Source organism: Chiloscyllium plagiosum, chromosome 8 (assembly GCF_004010195.1).
Source record: "Chiloscyllium plagiosum isolate BGI_BamShark_2017 chromosome 8, ASM401019v2, whole genome shotgun sequence".
NCBI classification, from domain to species: Eukaryota; Metazoa; Chordata; class Chondrichthyes; order Orectolobiformes; family Hemiscylliidae; genus Chiloscyllium; species Chiloscyllium plagiosum.
Window position 1 is genome coordinate 96377145 of NC_057717.1, and position 16710 is coordinate 96393854.

Here is a 16710-nt window from a genome sequence, read left to right on the forward strand (position 1 = left end):
CCCCACTCCTCACTGCAACCCTCCCTGATATGTTCCACACCCCTCACTATAACACTCACTGATATTCCCCACATCCCTCACTGTAACCCTCCCTGATATTCCCCACATCCCTCACTGTAACACTTTGATATAAATCCACACTCTGATACTCCTTTAGGTATTTCTGCCTCTCATGGTAACTCTCCTGATCACGGGAAATATTGAAAGCAATGCTGTGAGTGAAAGTAAGTGACAGCTGGGGCTCACAAACCAAAGCTGATGGAGTGCAGCACTGTGGAAAAAGCTGTCTTTTTACTCTGGGTGGTATTGAAAGTCCTGTGAGGTTATTTTGAAGAGGAGCCAGTGCATTCACATTATTGTTCTGGCAAACATTTATCCCTCAATCAGCATCACAAAAGCAGACAATCAGGTCAATGGCACGGTGGCTTAGACGTTAGCACTGCTGCCTCACAGCGCCAGATTTCCGGGTTAGATTCCTGTGCGGAGTTTGCACATTATCCCAATGTCTGCGTGGGTGCCCTCTGGGTGCTCAGTCCAAAGATGTGCAGGTTAGGTGGATTGGCCGTGCTAAATTACCCTGTGCTGTATGTCTGGGGATGTGCAGCTTAGGTGGATTAGCCGTGCTAAATTACCCTGTGCTGTATGTCCGGGGATGTACAGGTTAGGTGGGTTGGCCGTGCTAAATTACCCTGTGCTGTATGTCCAGGGATGTACAGGTTAGGTGGGTTGGCCATGCTAAATTACCCTGTGCTGTATGTCCGGGGATGTACAGGTTAGGTAGATTGGCCGTGCTAAATTACCCTGAGCTGTATGTCCGGGGATGTGCAGGTTAGGTGGATTGGCTGTGGGGAATGCAGAGTTACAGGGTTAGGGCGGGATGCTCTTCGGAGTATTGGTGTGGACTCAATGGGCTGAATGGCCTCTTTCTGTATTAGAGGGTTTCTATGATTGTGAGTGCTATTTTGGGAGCTTCCTGCAAATGTACTGGCTGCCTCATTTCCTAAATAACATCATTTGCTATATTTCCAAAGTATATCATTGGCTGGAAAGCACGTTGAGGTGCCCAGCAGTCATGAAGGATGCTATTTAAATGCAGGACTTTCTTTTTCCTTTTGACTATCAACCCTCACATTCCTGCTATTGCTGACAGACAAACAATTGCACACTCCAACAAGCTCCAATGTATTTAAGGAATTTGCAGACCATGTGTGGGGACTGAATCCATCTGGAAGGATAATAAACAATAAGGCTTTGAGGAGGCTTAACGCTGCAGATAGGTGTGCAGTAGATGCCTGGTCTCGCCTCCACGCTTCCATTTTATCATTGGCTCAGCCCTCTCTCGTTAACTGCCCTGCAGCCTCATTGGATTTTCCAGAATGTCCCGTCAAGTCCCACAGTAATAATAACTCCCTCACAGACATAATCGAGTTGGTATCAGGCCTTCGCTTGACATCTGGCATTCATGCAAACCATTAACAAGGATAAATTTATCACCACTGGCAGAAAGTGAGGACTGGGGATCAGAGTGGAAGAGTGTGGTGCTGGAAAAGCACAGCCAGTCAGGCAGCATCCGAGGAGCAGGAGAGTCGATGTTTCGGGTTTCAGTCCTTCATCAGGAATGAGGCTTGTGGGCCAAGAGGGCTGATAGATAAATGGGATGGAGGGTGAGGCTGGGGGAAGATAGGTGGGAATGCAATAGGTAGATGAACTTGGGTGATAGGTCAGAGAGGAGGATGGAGTGGATAGATGGGAAGAAAGGTGGACAGATAGAACAGTTCAGTGGTGCCGATTTGGGAGGCTGGGACTGGGATAAGGTGGGGGGAGGGGAACTTGGGGAACTGATGAAAGCCACGTTGATCCCGCATGGTTGGAAGGTCCCAAGACGGAAGCTGAGGCGTTCTTCCTTCAGGCGTCGGGTGGTTAGCGTTTGGCTGTGGAGGAGGCCCAGGACCTGCATGTCCTTGGCAGAGTGGGAGGGGGAGTTAAGGTGTTCAGCCACAGGGCAGTGGCATTGGTTGGTGTGGGTGTCCCAGAGATGTTCTTTGAAATGATCGACAAGTTGGCATTTATAGCAAGGCTCCAAGGATAGACCACAGCAGGAAGAGGCTTATAAGGAGGAAAGATTACTGTCACACCTTTCACCATTTCGAGTTGCTAAAAAGGAGTTTGCACCCCACAAAATACTTTTGAATTGTAGCCAATGTATGCACAGCAAGCTCCCTTGAGCAATAATCTGAATCACAAAAAGCCAGCACCCAAGCTCAGCAGGTCAAAGACAAGAGGTCCTTCATTTCAAAGGGATTGGAGTTTAAAATAGGGAGGTCTTGCTAAAACTATACAAGACTAAGTCAGACCACATTTAGAATATTTGGTCACTTTATCTAAGAGTGTGGTGCCAGAAAAGCACAGCAGGTCAGGCAGCATCTAAGGAGTAGGAGAATCAATGTTTCGGGCGTGTGAAGGGCTTATGCCCAAAACATTGATTGTCCTTCTCCTCAGATGTTGCCTGACCTGCTGTGCTTTTTGAGCACAACACTCTTAACTCTGATCTCCAGCATCTGCAGTCCTCACTTTATCTAAGAGCACGTATACTAACATTGGAGGCAATCTAGAGAAGGTTCACTCGGGTGTTCTTCAGCATGAAGGATTGTCTTAGATCATAGAGTCATAGAGATATGCAGCATGTAAACAGACCTGTCGGTCCAGATCATCCATACCGACCAGATATCCCAATATAATCTAGTCCCACTTGCCAGCACTCGCCCATATCCCTCCAAACCCTTCCTATTCATATACCCATCCAGATGCCTTTTTAATGCTGTAATTGTGCCTGCCTCCACCACTTCCCCTAGCAGCGCAATCCATACACTCACCACCCTCTGCATAATAAGTTGCCACTTAGGCCTCTTTTATATCTTTCCCTTCTCAACCTAAACCTATGCCCTCTAGTTCTGGACTCCCCCACCCCAGGGAAAAGACCTTGTCTATTTATCTTATCTATGCCCCTCATGATTTTATAAACCTCAAAGGTCACCCTTCAGCCTCCGACGCTCCAGGGAAAACAGCTCAACCTCTCCGGAGCTCAAATCCTCCAACCCTGGCAACATCCTTGTAGATCTTTTCTGAACCTTTTCAAGCTTCACAACATCTTTTCTATAGCAAGGAGACCAGAATTGCACGCAATATTCCAACAGTGGCCTAACCAATGTCCTGTACGGCCACAACATGACCTCCCAACTCCTGTACTCAATACTCTGACCAATAAAGGAAGGCATACCAAACGCCTTCTTCACTATCCTATCTACCTGCAACTCTACTTTCAAGGAGCTATGAACCTGCACTCCAAGGTCTCTTTGTTCAGTAACACTCCCGAGGACCTTACCATTAAGTGTATAAGTCCAGCTAAGATTTGCTTTCCCAAAATGCAACACCTCGCATTTATCTAAATTAAACTCCATCTGCCACTCCTCAGCCCATTGGCCCATCTAGTCCAGATCCTGTTGTAATCTGAGGTAACCTTCGCTGTCCACTACACCTCCAATTTTGGTGTCATCTGCAAGCTTACTAACTATACCTCCTCTGTTCACATCCAAATCATTTATATAAATGACGAAATAGTGGACCCAGCACCGATCCTTGTAGTGCTCCACTGGTCACAGGCCTCCAGTCTGAAAAACAAGACCAGACTTGTTGCTACTTGTGGGATCTTGGTTCCAAATTCTTCGCTTATATAACTCTGACTGCACTTTGAAAGGACTTTGGGACATTCTGAGACATTGTACAAATTGAAGATTTTTACTCAGGTTAAATAGAAATAGCTGACAGGACATTACAGCTAAAGGCAGGCAAGCACAGAAAGGCAGCTTTTACAGACAGAGACTCAAAGAGGGCACTTTACAGAGACTGGCATTTATACAAACAAGGACACAGAGGCTAGGGCACAGAGTGGACGTGAAGACAGAGGATGTTTTGAGAGAGGGACTCAAAATAAAGTGCACGTGGTAGAGAGGGACAGAGTGACAGTGAGCACGTTAATGAAAACTGGCATTTAAGCAGCAAAGAGCAAGGCGTGTAATGGAAAGGGACGTAGACATAGAGAACATGTTGCAGAAGGGGGCATTAGACGGAGAATAAAGGGATGTGGGTTGGGGCATTATATTCCAGCTATACATTTCAAAAACCACCATCTTATCATTAGATAGTGTCTTGAGTGCCTGATACCTGCTATCTGTTAAAGACAGACGCCGCTCATATGTCTTGTCAAATAGAGAAGGATGTTGGTAAATCCGTACTGACCAGCGGGAGGTACACTTCAGCGTCTGGGCTCATACAGTGAAGCAGACCCGTCTGAGCAGAACAATCTTCCCTTCCGAAGTTACACACTGGGCAATCTCTCACAAACTCCCTTAGCATCTGTTTCCACCAGTGGATCACTGACTGGGTCGCAGATCTGCCAGGCTGGAATGTCTGCTCCCTGAGTGCTGGATCATCGCTGAAAGGAGACAGGATTTAAACCAGTTGATATTTTAAAACCTATTAAACAGCCTCAAAAATGTATTAATGCTGTTCACCTTAAATACACCTCGTAGCAGTGAGTTCCATATTCTCACCACCCTCTGGATAAAGAAACTTTCCCACATTCTGCTCGGTTACATTGGTTGTGACTGCCTTGTATGTATGGCCTGTAGCATAAGAACATAAGAACTAGGAGCAGGAGTAAGCCATCTGGCCCCTCCAGCCATGGCTGATCTTTTTGTGGACTCAGCTCCACTTACCCACCCTCTCACTGTAGCATTTTTATTTCACAAGCCTAACATCAACAGCCTTTCTACATTTTATTCTACATTGTTAAACTGAAGCTGTTTAGGTGAAACAGCAAAATATCTAAAATGGGTGCAGGAATCAGCCCACGTCTCTCAAGTCCCCTCGTGTCCAAAAACCAATCTCCTGTGCACTCAGTGATTGGGAATCCACAGTCCCCTGAGGTGGAAGATTCCAAAAATCCATAACTGAATTAAAGTTCCGAGGGAGGATTACTTGACCTGAAACGTTAACTCTGATTTCTCTCCACAGATAGTGCCAGACCTGCTGAGCTTTTCCAGCAATTTCTGATCTATAGCAATGGAGTTCTTTCGGTTTTTATGACTGAATTAAATTTCACCTTATTCCATATGAAATGGCCGACCCTTATTCTGAGACCATGACCCCTTGCTACTCCCTGGCATGAAGACTTCCAGGGAAATAGCTGGAAAATGGAATTACTGAAGAATCCCTACAGTGAGGAAGCAGGTCATTTGACCCATCAAGACCACAACAACCCTCCAAAGAGCATCCCACCCTGACCCACACCATCCCTGCATTTCCCAAGGCCTATCCACCTCAGCCAGTACATCCCTGGACACAATGGGCAATTTAGCGTGGCCAATCCACCCTAACCTGCACATCTTTGGACTGTGGGAGGAAACCAGAGCACCCAGAGGAAACCCACACAAACAGTCACCTGAGACTGGAATAAAACCTGGATCCCTCATGTTGTAAAGCAGCACTGAACCACTGTGCCACCCAATTAGTTCGGGCTTTGTTGACTAGCACAGAAACGATGGACCAAATGGCTTCCTTCCATGCTGTGAATGTCTATGATCAACTCTCATCCTTGCAAGCTTTAGAAATACAGCCACAGCGTAAGTACCTGTGCAGTATTTCCACTTTGCACTACCAGACACCGCACTATGCAAGCTCCAGTCAGTAAGAACGTGTCCATTTTCCCAGTTTTCTTGTACACGGTGTCCTTTCACCTGACTAATCGCACCTATTAGCATCCCACTGACAAAATGATGCACATCAGAGAGGTCATGGTATGATTACAGATATTATTGTTTAATTATAGAACAGAGAGTGTGCAGCTAAATGGAGGATGGCAGCGTCATCAGAGAATGAGATCAGCATATTGTAAGAGAAAATCTGAAGTGAGGAATACACAGGAGAAACACTGCATCAAACTGTATAAAACCCACCGTCTATAAACAGATCGAGGCTGGTGGTTTTATCTTACCTACATAAGACTCTTCCCTTCTCATCACTATTTTTCTAAGGGATGTGGGCATCACTGGAAAGCATAATTTTGTTGCCCGTCCCTAATTACTCCTGAATGGCTTTCTCAGTCATTTTTAGACTCTGCTACATTACTGTGGGTCTGGAGTCACATGGAGGCTACATCAGAGAATGATGGTGGATTTCCTTCGCTAGACCCCACCAATATGAATTGGGCAGGTTTTCACATCAAACAATCACAGCTTCATAACCACCATCACTGAGACCAGTTTAATATCCCAAACTTATTAATTGGATTCAATCTCCACCAGCTGCCATGATGAGATTTGAACCTAGGCTACTAGCTGATATTCAGCGCTCCCAGTCCAGTGGGCTACAGAGAGAGGTTGAATCAGCTGGGGCTGTTTTCCCTGGAGCGTTGGAGACTGAGGGGTGACCTTATAGAGGTTTATAAAATCATGAGGAGCATGGATAGGGTAAATAGCCAAGGCCTTTTCCCTGGGCTGGGGGAGTCCAGAACTAGAGGGTATAGGTTTAAGGTGAGAGGGGAAAGATAAAAGGGACCTGAGGGGCAACGTTTTCACACAGAGGGTGGTGCGTGTATGGAATGAGCTGCCAGAGGAAGTGGTGGAGACTAGTACAATTACAACACCTAAAAGGCATCTGATGGGTATATGACTAGGAAGGGTTTAGAGGGATATGGGTCAAGTGCTGGCAAATGGGACTAGATGAATTTAGGCATGGTTGGCATGGACAAGTTGGACCGAAGAGTCTGCTTCTGTGCTGTACATCTTTATGACATTACCACTTGATCAATGGGCTCAGGAGAGGCACGACTTATACAATTAAAAGTAGGGCCTCAGGCAGTGTTGTAGAACAGAGCAACCAAGGGGTTCAGGTAAACAATTCTTTGTCGTTTGCGTCATATAGACAGGGTGATTAAGATGGTGTTTAGCACGCTTTACTTCATTGCTCAGACCTTTGAGTATAGGGGTTGGGATGTCATGTTGAGAATGTATAGAACGTTAGTGAGGCCTCTTCTGGAGTGGTGCCCAGTTCTGGTTACCCTGTTATCGGAAGTGTGACAATGCTGCTCCTTTAACAAGGTTATGCTGTCCTTGCTTTTTTTTTCCCAGAGGGGTCATAAAATCATGGGTTCTGAGATGTCTGGGGTTATTTACTTGAAGAAGCTTTTAAGTTTAAAAACATCACTTGTACAATGAAAGGGGAGCAGCCAGCTCAGGTTCTCTCTGGTTTGTTTTGGTTTTTGCAGTCTGGCTGTTCAGGAGCTGCTGGTCAGGTTAAGCCGGGAAATCCAAAGAAACAGCTACAGTGGAAGGCGGGTCCGTGTTAAACCTCTCTGCCATCTCTCTCTCCTGTAAGAACCTGCGTCTGCTTATACCTTTTTGCCAAGGGGATATTTATGGGGACTGTTGCAGGAATTTGGAATATCATTAAGTTGGGATAGTTTGTTGGGTTTTCGGATTGGTTGTTATTCTGTACTCTGTTCTCTTCCGTTTGTGTTTCATTTGGTACTCTGTAAATAAATTCTGTTTTGATTAAAACCGAGGAGTTTTAACCAACTGCATCACTCCTGTAATATTCACTTTACACCTGCTCAAAATAACGAGAAGGTCTGGGCTACCTTCTTGAAGTGTTTTGAGGGGGTCTGGCCTGGTCCATAGCAGAAGGGTATTATCAAGCTGGTGTAGGTTCTAAAGAGATTTTCCAGGATGCTGCCAGGAATGGGGAGGGGTTTGAAATCTAAAAATAGGCTGGGACTGTTTTCACAGGAACGTAGAGGGTTGAAAGATGACCTTGTAGAGGTTGATAGAATCATGAGGGATAGAGATAAGGTGAATGGCAGGTGTCTTTTCCCCAGCATGGGGGATTTCAAGACCAGCGAACATTTAAGGTGAGAGGAGAAAGATATAAAAAGGAGACAAGAGGCAACGTTTTACAGAGAGTGTTTGTTTATGGAATGAAGAAGTGATGGATGCGGGTACACTTACGTTTAAAAGACATTTGGATAAGTTCATGAATAGGAAAGGTTCAGAGGAATATGGGCCAACTGCAGGCAGGTGGGACGAGTTTAGTTTGGGATTATGATCAACATGGTTGGATTGAAGGGTCTGGTTCCATGCTCTATGACTCTACGCTACCCCACAACCATCTCACTCCAGCAACACAACCTCTATTCCTTTCTCCCTCATGTGTTTACCCAACTTTCCATAAAGTGGATCTACACCTTTCACGTCAAGTTGTTGCGACGTCTGCACGTACTCTCTGAGTAAAGAGGTGTCTCCTGAATTCCCTGAGTAATTGGTGACTGTCTTATATTGATAACACATAACCCTTTATCAGTCACTCCTCCATGTGGGAACATCTTCTCCATGTCCACTTTAGTTTTCAGGGACATGCAAGGTGCGTTTAAGACAATGCATTATCGTTTTAAAATTGTTTCCTGTGGAATTGGGAATGTCCATACCAGCTGTGATCAAACCCTCCCACTTCTCAGATCCTCCCTCATACACTCCCCTCAATGCCCTCAACCAGAGAGGCCCAGTATAAAATCCTTTGCTTATCTGGGAACTAAACTAGGCTAACAGGATCCACAAACCTACTCCCAACTAACGCTCTGGCTTCCTGTTCAGGTGATGCCCCATGCAATCCAATCCAATCACATCTGCTCCCAGTTTCTAGGCCTGTCCATGTTGATCATGCTGGTTACATGATCTGATATTTTTGCAAACCAAAACCCATTGAGGTCAGTTGCATTGCCTGGAATTTAGACTTATGGAGCAAGGAGGGGAAATCGTCTCAGACAGCTTCTCTCACAATACATGCAGTTAGTTTGCAGGTCAGTTATGGTGACATCAAATGCCAGAACAAGCTTCAGGGAGTTAAATGCAACATTTCCCAGGACCGATACCTGCCATCTCAGCATGGCAAAAGGATCAGGGAACGTCTGAGCAACATGATGCCTTCTCCTGAGGAGGTGGTGCAGTGGTAATATCTAGCAATCCAAAGGTCCAGGTTAACATGCTGGACACTGGAGTCATTATTCTGAGGTCAGTCAGGTGGATCTCATAGAATATGAGTTCCCTGATTGGGGGTGTTAATCTGGGTCCAATCAGGGAGCCCTGGCTGACAGATATAAACAGAGGTGTTGGGGTTCTGTTCACTCTAGCAGCCAACTCTGAGTTAGCTGTGTCAGTGTCATGTACTGTGCATGTGTAAATAAAGACGGACTTGGTGATGGGAATATTGGCCTTTATGAAGTTATTTTAGACACAGTTGCAAATGGACCCTGGTAGTTGATGGAACTCTTATTCAATAAATTCAGAAAGAATATCTGGAATTTAAAAACATAGTCTTAGTAATGATGACCATGAAGCTATCAAGATGAAAAATCACACAACACCAGGTTATAGTCCAACAGGTTTATTTGGAAGCACACTCGCTTTCGGAGTGCTGCTCCTTCATTGGGTGGTTGTGGAGAACACCTGATGAAGGAGCAGCGTTTCGAAAGCTAGTGCTTCCAAATAAATCTGTTGGACTACAATCTGGTGTTGTGTGATTCTTAACTTTGTACACTCCAGTCCAACACCAGCACCTTCAAATCATGAAGCTATCAGTGATTGTCACAAATGCCTTTTGGTGAAAGAAATATACCATCCTTAATCTGGTCGGGCCTACTTGTGATTCCAGGCCCACACATAATGGTTGATTTTTAACTATGAAAAAGAGTTATTAGAGATGGATGATGAATGTAGGCCTTACTAGCAAAGCTCCCATCCCACAAATGATGATAAATAGCAATCCTCAGTGGCGGTATTTGCTTAGAAAGAAAGAGCATGGTGTTTTAGAGTACCTTCCATGATCTCTGGGTGCCCCATTGTGCTTGACATACTTTCAAAGTGCAATCACCTCTTCGATGGAGGAAATGTAGCAACCATCTTGCACACAGAACGATCCCACAGACAGCAATGTGGTAATGACCACCCGTAATCCATTTTTTATAAGTGTTGAGCGACAAATATTGGCCAGGCCCTTGAGCTGTACAGCATAGAAACAGACCCATCTCGTTCATGCCGACCAGGTATCCTAAATTTATCTAGTCCCATTTGCCAGCATTTAGCCCATATCCCTCTTAACCCTTCCCATTCATATACCCATCCAGATGCCTTTTAAACATTGCAATTTTACCAGCCTCTCCCACTTCCCCTGGCAGCACATTCCATACATGCACCACCCTTTGCATGAAAAAGTTGCCCCCTCAGGTCCCTTTTAAATCTTTCCCCTCTCACCTTAAACCTAGGCCCTCCAGTTATGTACAAAAACCTTGACTATTCATCTCATCCATGGCCCTCATGATTTTCTAAACCTCTATAAAGGTCTTCCTCAGCCTCCGACGTTCAAGGGAACACCAGAGTGAACTCTCCCCTGCTCTTCTGAAGATAGGGAACTTCTGAACCCACCAGAGGCAAGATGGCATCTTGGATGATGGTCGAGATTAACATTCCTGATTTGAGTAGTGAATGAGTGCTCAGTACTGTTTACACTGGCTAGCTTTAGAGAATCCATAGCCCTGACTTAAAATTATTGTTTTTCCAATAAATTTAAATGTAGCCCAATTTTCTTAGACAGACTGAAATTCAAGACATAACTAAAACCAACACTCAACAGATAACTCGAAGCTAAAGTCACATCAGGCTGTAATTTCTGTCTTTTTAAGCAGACAATGGAACTGGGAAAAATATAAGGCATTGCTTGTGATGGGAGGCTGTAGTTGCCAAGTCTGTTTGGAATGGTCCTGGGAGGTTGGTCACATGACCAACCATCCATTTACCCCAATCATTACCTGTTGGAAAAGCACATCCTTACAGAGCCTGCACCTCCACAATCATTGGATTGTGACTTGCTTCTTTGTTATGCATTGGGATAATCCTTGACTGTTGTCAAACTACCATCCACCGCATTTCCGATTTCCTTTTGACCAATTAAAAGAAAATGTGTTTGGAAACTGAAAGATAGCACACTTTTTGAAAAATCATTACCCCCTCCTATGGTTTCTCCTGTGTTCTGCTCAGCATCATGTCCTGGAGATTAATCTGCGAATCCTGCAGACCTCAGGGCAATCTACTGACAGAACATGTCCATGTTCCCTTTCAAACCCTGAAATGCCAATAATGACTGACTCTCAAATATGAAATCTAATTTTGGTTTGCTACAGGAATCTGGAAACAGGAAGTATTGACTCTCTTCCCCTCCTCCCTACAGGGGAGAGAAACCACAATCAGATTATGTATCACTTCTCTGACTTGTGTATCAGTGAAAATCCAGAAAGTACACATTGAGATATGGAAGACTTCCCGTTCACTCTGGTTTCTCTGAGTTCACTCCCCAGGTGCCCTCAGCACGTCTCAACAGATGTGGGACATTTACTGGATGAACTCATTCATGTTCAGATCAAAAGTTGTAGGGAAGATACTTGCTAATTTAGTTAACAGCCAGACCTGATTCCCAGTGTTTGTGTGTGCTGCATTAATTGATTACAGCTGGAATACAGTTCCATAGGCACTGTCAACGGGTCACAGTTCCATAGACAATGAATCTTACCAGAGTGTGGTTCCACAGGACTGAGTCTCACTTGGATACAGTTCTACAGTCAACTGGGATTGCCTCTCAAGAAGTCCAGTTCCACTGGGGCAGATTCTCAATGGGTACAGCTCCAGAAACACTGACTCCCATCGGGGTATAATTCCACTGACAGACACTGGGGTACAATTCCGTTGACTCTTATTCTCACTGGCGTGTAGTTCCACAGACACTATTTGCTCTGGGCAACAGTTCAACAGACAGTGACTTTCACTGGTGACTCCATTTGGGGTACTGCTCCATTTGTAATTGCTGCTATCTCTCCAGCATCCACCCTGTATGTGTGCATGTGGACGGTAAGTGTAGACAATTTTCTGCCTGTGATGAAGGCCTCACATGGATGATACCAATCCTGCTTTCAAATGGTGTGTTTTTCCATTTGGATTGTGACCCTCCCCATTTCCCTCATGAGGGTCTGCACCTGTAGAGTAACATCCAAGACAGCTCAATTTGAGAAGGGGAAAAATGGAGAGTTTTCTTGGCTGTGCACAGGTCTTCTCTATTAAATAATGCTAAGCTGACATCAACTCAATTCCACCGCTTGGGTTCTGCCTGCCTTTTGTTGTAGATTAGAGGTGTTTGGAAATGTTTTATACAGTGCATGTGGTTGGGATGGAATTAAGTGCTGACTGTTCTGGTTCTGTGGCCCCCGGGTGGCACCTGCTGCGCGTAACTCCTTCCTGATATCCATTTTCAGCAGGGGGAGGGGGGAATGGTCTGTCTGTGTGTGGTGCAGAAAAAGAGCAAGAACTACTGCCAGGGCAGGACTCAAACCCAAGGGCAGCTGACAGCCAGGTCTGGCACTTTTCAGATGGGGGGGTAGGGTACACACTGAGCAGGAGGGGACGCTCTGGCTCATTTATTCCCCTGCTGCCAACTGGGGTACCTCAATCTCTGTGCCAACTGAGAGTTCACCAACCTGGGAGTGACGTTACTGCGTCCTGAGCCATAGGCCTCAGTATCATGATGGGGGAGGGGCAAGAACTAAACACAACAAATTCTGATTGGATCAATTGGGATGATCGGACAAATGACAGGGCACTTTGGCAGGACGAGTGGACGGGAGGAATATTATTTAAACGGCTAGATCAAAGAAAGCTAGCATCCAAGTTCATAGTTTAGAGGGAAATAAAACAGAGAACTGCGATACTGGAGGTATGAAACAAAAACAGAATTTGCTGGAGAAACTCAGCATTTGTGGAGAGAAGGGAAAAACAATGACTGCAGATGCTGGAAACCAGATTCAGGATCAGTGGTGCTGGAAGAGCACAGCAATTCAGGCAGCATCCGAGGACAGGCAAAATCGACGTTTCGGGCAAAAGCCCTTCGTCAGGAATAAAAGCAGAGAGCCTGAAGGGTGAAGAGAAGACAGAGTTAACATTTAGAGACCAGTGACCCTTGGTCAGAACGTAAGTCTTGCCAAAACTATTCAGTAGTCAGATCACAGTTGGAATATTGTGAACCGTTTTGGTCCCTTTAAGGAAAGATACAATTGCATTGGAGGCTGGGCAGAGAAAATTCATGACATTGATTCTGGGGGTTGGAGGGATTTGCTTATGAAGGCTGAGGGTACTGGGTTTATACTAATCTGAGTTTGTGAGTCTAAGAGATAAGTTTCTTAGTGGGCTTGAGAGGGTAAATGGAGAAAAGTGCTTTCCTCTTGTGGGAGACTCTAAGACCAGAGAGCATAATCTCAGAATAATGAGTCACCCACTCAAACTGGAGATGGGGAGAAATTTCTTCTCTTGGAGGGTACAGAATCTGTGGAATTCTTTACCTCAGAAGGCTGCTGAGGCTGAGAAAGTTAAGTATATTCTCACTCGTTACATTCTCTGTCACCATGTCCTCTCTTCCCTCCCATCATCCCAATGGGACTGTCTGCTCTCTCCAGTCTGGCAGTTAGACACATTATTATTCTGCCATTCTCACATTCCAATCACTTAATCTGAACTAGCCACACCCTTTTGCCCCCAGCACTCCATCCCGCCCCACTATTGCATAAATGCTGCCCTCTCCACACTTGACATTAGCTCTAATGAAGAGTCAGCTAGACTCGAAATGTTAGCTTGCCCTCTCTCCATGGATGCTGCCTGACCCACTGCCCCTACCCTCTTCCCTCTCCCACAGGTTTCCCCTCACCCACAGGCATTTTTTTTTCAGTAAGTACATCCAAGGCTGAGACAGATTTTTAGTCAGTAAGGGAATCGAGGAATGTGGGGGAAAAGGCTGGAAATTGGAGTCAAGGATGATCAGGCCAGCCGTGATCTCATTGAATGGCAAAGCGCTCTCGATGGGCCGAATGGCTAATATTAGCAAGCTGCTTTCTTCCAAGGTTTGCATTAGTCTCCTTATTCAAGCTCCCTTTAACTCCACTTTGAAGAGAAACTGAAGAGGCAACCTCACTGCTGTCGGGACTCAGAAAGGAGCATTGTCTAAGATGACGCCCACAGGCTCTAATTATTACTTCCTGCAGTTTCAGTAATGATAGCGTTCTTAAATGCAACACAGAGCCCAGTGCTGATCTGAGCACATCCCCCTCGCTGTAACACACTAACTTCATGTTATCCAACATTATGTTTACTGACAAAACAATGGATGTGGAATGCGCAGTAAATCTCCCAAGTCCTCAAAATAGCTTGAGAGAAGAGTAGTTGCAACAACAGCGCAACTCATAAACAACAACAAGACTTGCTCCAAGTAAATCCTATGTTCCCACCATTGCATCCAAATCTGGAATAGCAACCTTACTCCCACTTTCCAGGGCTAATCTCAACTTTCTCTGTGATTTGATTAATCTGCAATTTCTCAAAGCTGTCCACCCCACCCCCTCACATCCCCCCCCCTGGACTGACTTGGAAACTGATGCCCATGGAGGGAGTGGAGGCAGAAGTGAAGTCTATCAATGATTAAAAAAAAATGAGATGGGCTCTTGATGGAAATAAACCTGTTGGGCTATAAGGAACGTAACTAACTGAATTACTCCACAGACAGCCAGCACAGAATCAATGTGCTGAAGTGTCTCCTTCAATACTATCGTGAATTGATCACGCCATGGCCTGGTAGACTGACCAAATTTGTGGTGTGATGGATTCAGGCAATTCCCAATATTTCACAGGAACTGTGATTCAGACAACAGTAACCTCACTACAACTGGACTGGAGCAGTGTTTCATTTCTGAACAGGGTTCCCTGTGTAAGGAATCTGTACAGCAACACAATGACACACACTGCCTGAGAGGTTAAGTCCAGAGACATAGATAGTACAGGCATCCAGAGCAACTGAGTCAAAGTCACCAGTGCAACTTGTTTTCATGGGATGCTACTGTCAGAGAATTTGGCTGGCATTAGTAGCCCCATCCCTAAATGCCCAGAGGGCAATTAAGAGTCAATCAAATTGCTGTGCGTCCAGAGACATGTGAAGATCAGATCAAGTGAGAATGGCAGATTTTCTTCTTTAAAAGGCATTAGTGAAAGAAAAATCAGATGGGTTTTTAATGAGGATGGCTACATGGTCGTCATTATTCAAGATTTTTAAATTCAAATGTCACCCCCCTTGCCAGAGTGGGGCTTGAACCCAGAATGTCACCATGGGATTCTGAACGGGCTAGCCCAGTGACACCATAACTGTGCCATGAGCTCGCCAACCAATCATGACGCCCACTCAGGAAGAGAATCTTCTGAGGCTGTTGGCACGGCTGCCATAGAAGGAGGGAAGTTTGGGGGTGTGTTAGGGTGTGCGCTGCCAGGGAAGGAGGGAAGGTTGGGCATGGGTTAGGGTATGCGCTGCCAGGGAAGGAGGGAAGGTTGGGGGTGGGGTTGGGTGTGGGGGTAAGGACATAGGACACACGGTCAACAGAACAAAGTTCTACTGGGCAACTGAAAGAGGTATGGAAGGGCAGTGGACCTGAAACACAACGATTGGAATTGGAGGCCATAGGAACCTGAAGCCAACGTCGATCAGAGAGCATCTGAACGAGAGGGCAGGTGCTAGCTGGTGGTCAGGTGGTATCAATGGGTACAGGTGGTGTCAATGGGTACTGTCAAAGCCAGTTCAGTACCAGGAGCAATCGTTGAGCTGCCTACATTATTCAGGCAAGTATTGGAAAGAGTTTTGCCAAAATCTCAAACCCTGGGTTTTTCCACTTACCTGGAGGGGGCAGTCTGAGGTTATCGCGTCTGAAATGGACCACAGGCGAATCAATTCTGATTGGGTTTCGAGAGCAGAACCTCAGCCACTCACCGCAGTCCCTCCGAGAACCACTCATTGGGAGCGCCTCTGAGAGCTACTCACCAGGGGTCAACCCCCGCCCCCGATGATAAGGATCAAAGAAATAAATGAGTAAAAACAAATCGACTGAAAAAGAGAGGGGCTGATGCATCTGGAGAGTGGGGCAGAGGAATGCGTGTGGAGAGCTCTCCACTGTTGCTCTTGTTGCTCTGTCTCTGACTGTGAGGATTTAAATTCTCTGCCAACAACACCAGTGCCAAATGCCAGACTCAGTAACCCTTTCATTGGCAGCACTCTCACAGACAGTCCTTCAACTCTGCAACATCTCAAAGTAGTTGCCTCTGATTTTCACAGTCTATTTGGAAACTGCCCCTTGCAATTGGTCAGTAAACAGGCGTTGGGCCTGGTAATCAGGGTGGATGACAAAGACTGATCTTCCCTCAGCGAAGGATCTGAGAATGGTCCCTGATTCTAAATCAGAGCTTCCCTGAGGTAAGGTCAGCAACTGGAATGGACATCAGGGAATTCTGAGGGAATTCTGAGGGAGTTCTAACTCAGAAACCCCACCCTCTTCCCACTCCCACAGGTTCCCCCTCACCCACAGGCCCTCCTCCCCCACCCCTCATCCACAGGTGCGCCTCTCCAACCCCACCCCACCTCACTTCCAACAGTTGCCCTCAGGCCCCCATCCCCTAGGTTCTCCCCACCTGTTCCTACAGATCCCCCTCCCCCACCCCGCTCTCACAGATCCCTACCACCACCTCACTCTAA

At 45.9% G+C, this 16710-nt stretch overlaps 1 protein-coding gene across 4 annotated transcripts in view; it reads right to left on the reverse strand.

Annotated features, from left to right (window-relative positions):
- Positions 1 to 16710, reverse strand: part of LOC122552210 (KN motif and ankyrin repeat domain-containing protein 2-like) — a 156684-nt gene that overhangs the window by 102094 nt on the left and 37880 nt on the right. The window contains exons 1-2 of one of the 4 annotated variants that reach the window (XM_043694826.1): positions 15859 to 16074; positions 4222 to 4492 (exon numbers count right to left, since the gene is read on the reverse strand). The exons of 1 other annotated variant lie outside the window; for it this stretch is intronic. The gene's annotated coding sequence lies outside the window, so the exon portion shown is untranslated. Of the gene's footprint in view, positions 1 to 4221; positions 4493 to 15858; positions 16075 to 16710 lie in introns of those variants that run through there. 2 more of the 4 variants (XM_043694827.1, XM_043694828.1) reach the window with 2 other exon arrangements.